Source organism: Carlito syrichta, unplaced genomic scaffold, assembly GCF_000164805.1.
Source record: "Carlito syrichta isolate Samal-C Ts95f unplaced genomic scaffold, Tarsius_syrichta-2.0.1 Scaffold307930, whole genome shotgun sequence".
Lineage (NCBI taxonomy): Eukaryota > Metazoa > Chordata > Mammalia > Primates > Tarsiidae > Carlito > Carlito syrichta.
This window is the reverse complement of record NW_007252026.1, coordinates 1236408-1240516: the sequence shown is the minus strand read 5'-3', so window position 1 is coordinate 1240516 and position 4109 is coordinate 1236408.

The following is a 4109-nucleotide window of genomic DNA, read 5'->3' as shown; positions in this document are numbered from 1 at the left end:
AGTGCAGCTTTAAAATAATACTAGCATCCCCTAATGTGGGTTTTCTCATTTTTTTCTCCAAAATGTCAATTAAGACACGAAGAAAGGGAAATTTACAACATTACAAATGAGGACTGAGTCAACCTATTTGAGAGGATTTTCCAATAATTCCTTCATTTACTCAGCGACTATTTTTTAAAAAATTCGTATTGTGTACCAGGCTGTTTAAACCCAGGAAATGTAGTGGTGAACACAACAGATAAAGTCCCTGCCTTCATGAACCTTCTATTCTAGCAGCAGAATACAGACCACAGACAAGAAAAACAAGGAAATGCAATGTCAGGTCACATAAGTAAGTGAAGAAAAGGCATAATAGAAGAGTAGAAAATGATAGATGCAAATTATAGATGGTGTGGTTAAGGAGGCCTCTTGGAGAAGTTGACATGAGCAGACTCCTGAAAAAAGTGAGGGTGGCAGTCCAGGAGGTATCTGGAAGAGCATCCAAGACAGAGGGAACAGCATGTACATAGGTGAGAGACAGAAACATCCTGGTATGTTCAAGATAGTGTGCCTACAGAGAATTGAGTAGGAAAATAAGATATTGGGGGCTTGTCAGATGCCAGGCAGTGCAGGACAAATTGGTAGGAGGTCACATGTAGTCGGACTAAAAGACATACTTTGTGGTCCACTCTGAAAAGAAAATGCCATAAAAAGATGGCATCGTCCTGCCACTACCGTCTATGCTTGATTCTGGAATTATCACATCTGTCCTCATCAGAGAATTGGGCAGACACCTTCTCTTATGGGTGATTTTCACCAAAGTGCGTCTTCATACAGTCAGAGGCTGCCACCTCCAGAGAACATTGCTATCTCACTTAATGCTCTGGCTGGATGCTGGTGGAGTAGAGTGAACTGACAATGTACTTTGAACCTTGGGAGGGGCCATCCTTGCAAGTCAAGCACCATAGTTTGGGTGGAGATGGAAGAATTTCAATGCAGTGGTGCTGTAACCTGTGATTGTTACAATGGCATTTCAGAGTAAGTGTGAGAATGCCAGGCACTGGGAGTAGGTGAGGATACCGTCTCTCCAAGAGCATCATGCAATCTAATGATCGTGGATTGAGTGAGACACTGAATTTGGCCATGCCATCCAATTGTAAGGTTGAGAGCCCCAGCGACGAGGACAACAAGATGGAAAGCAGCACAACTGAACTTTTGGGCAACACGAGGTCTGGAAATTTCCTGTAAACTTGAGATAATTACCAGAGAAATCATTAAGATATGTCTTGTGGTAAGTTTCTGAGAGGCAAAGTAAGAAAAATGTTGTTTCAAAGACTTAGAGGAAGAAGAGCTCTATAAAAATACTTGTTCCTGGAATTTAAAAAAAAATTCCAGGGAAGAGATTGTTTGTATAAAATCAGTGATATTACAATGTATCAGCAGAAATAAAATCTACATTGGTAGCCGGAAACCACAGGATTGCCATGGCAGACACTGGCGTCAGTGGCGAGAAGGACAAACTTGACCTCCAGAATGCACGGGAAAAGAAAAAAAGATTCAAGGAAATAACAAAGAGATTTATTTAAGAGGCATAGACTTCAGAAGAAGCTACCAGTACAATAGGAACAAAATAGTCATTAAATGTACCAGTTTAAAATACAAGACTGACTATCCAAATTGAAAAACTTGTCATTCTTGATAATAGTCATGCCAAGGGAGCTATTCTAGAAATATCCTGGCATAAGTTTGGGAAGGCAGGTGTAGGAAAATGTATAGAGTCTATACTACTCAGTGATTTATCACAGAAACGAATAACTGAGTACCACATGTTCTTACGCATCAGTGGACCCTGAACATTTACCATAATACTATAAGAAAAGGATAACCGGAAACTGCCAGAGGACTGAGGGGCACATAACCTCAATAAGGGTACCTGATCTCAAACCAGGCGAAGTGGTGACGAAAGGGAGGCCCAAGCTTTACCTGTACCATGACACTTGTATACCTAATCCTGAATTGTACTCCACATCTTTAAAATAAAATTAAAAATTAAACAAATAAAAAGAAAGAAAACAGTCATCACCTTCAGCCATAAATCAAGTCACTTACAAAAAACAAACAACTGGCTGACCTCAGCCCTCTAATAAGAAATGTCAGAAGATTGCAAAAAGATACCTGCCATGTTGGAAGAAAAAAGATTGTGATCTAAGAATTTTCTGAGCTGAATTTTTTTTTTCATACATGAAGACAACAGGTAAACAGCCCCAAATAGTCAGGCTTAGAAAATACAACATTCATGTACCCTCAAGGAAACAGCACTTGATGTACAATAGACACCTGAAAGATGGGACAGAAGAACAGGGCAGAGGTCACACACAGTTCCCGGCACTGCGGAAATGTTACAGAGCCAAGGTGAAGAACCAGAGAAACAGGCTGTGTCTCACAACTGGACTCCCAGGCCATAATTTGTACCAACTTGGTTCCCAGTACGTTGGAAAGCACCCAAACAATCATACAGTGTCAGCACTTACTAATGTCGGGGTCATTCTCATGCAAGCTCATTGAACCCTCTGAAACTATGTGAGATAAGAATCGCTGTTGCCATTTTGCACACGGAAACTAAGACAGAAGAAGTAAGCACTTTCCAGGCTAGCAGGTACCAGCGTCAGGAGTCAGGTTTCATAGTCTACAAGATTAAGCTTAAGCTGTTCAACCTCTAACATGACTTCCGAGGTGTACTGGAGTTCACTCCTAAACTCTCGGTAGACAAAAGAAGATGAACTTTGCTTAAGTAGCATTTTTCCTGCTTTAGAGCTGCAGGCTTTGACGAAGTTCTCAGAAGTGGATTCCATTCCCAGAAGGGGCCTGGAGCTGTATTTCCCTGTGTTATTCCAGTGGGTTGCTGTACGTGTATATAGAGGTAATAGTTTAAATACATGTTATATGTAGACATGTATACACACTATAACATATATCAGTATAGTACATTTCACACAGGTAGGACATAATTTCAAACCACGTATTTACTTAAGTGATTGAATTACTTGGGTTTAACTTCTATTTCCCTCTTTATTTCCTTCTGAAAATTTTGTACAAATAATATCTGTTAACAACAATTAAAATCCAAAACAGCTTTTTTCATACAGTGGGCTGGACTCAGTGCACTCTGCAGACTGTTTTTCTAGGATCAACTGTACGTTATAAAGATGTATGAATTTCAACAAGGCCAGCCTGACAGGCCACAGCTGGGTCATATGGTAGGAGGGTCCCTTTCAGAGGGAAAACCTGGGATTCACGGTACTTCATGAGCGTGATTCATGTGGTCCTCAGGGACATTTCAAGGAAAGCCACTTAAAGCCACATGTCCTGAGTGCTGCCAATGGACACGGCTTTCCCTCCCGCAGGTTTTCACATCTTCATGTCTGCGTCCACACCTGCACTTGCCAGGAACTCACTTCAGCGTGTGGCCTCTACAGATTGAGCAGAAATGAAGAGAACGAGCGGACCCTGAGTAGAAGTCTCAAACTCAGACCAGCCTGGGCCACTTGGTGAGACCTCGTCTCTCACGCTAAATCAAGAATAAGCGGGACGTGGTAGTGCCTGCCTGTAGGCCCGGCTACTTGGAGACTGACACGGAAGGATCACCTGAGCCCAACCGGTTGAGGCTGCGGTGGCTGTGAGCGTGCCACTGGGTGACAGTGAGACTCCGACTCAAAAACAAAGCAAACGAACAAGAAACAATGTCGTCCCCTGGGCGAGGGACTCACCTCTTCTACAGCCGTTTCCTCATTTGAAGAGTGGGGGAAATTCCTGGCTGAGGGGTAATAGCGAGAATGCCACTAGTTAATTCAGACGGTGCCAAGCAGGTCCGCGCCCCGCCCACGGGCTCCTTAAGAAGCAGGGCGACAGAGTGGGCCTCCGACTCAAGCCACACAAAGAAGCAGGTGTTGTCAGTGCGCAGTAACTCCGGTTCCCACCGCAGACCGCGGGCAAGACGGTGGGTGCCCGCGCAGGTCCCCGGCCGCCCGGACGTCCCCCCGGTGGCTGCCCCGCGAGGGACCCGGGGCTCAGCTCCCTGCAGACCGTCCCCGCCTCAGCCTGTCGTCACCCATTCCGTGGAACGAGGCCGC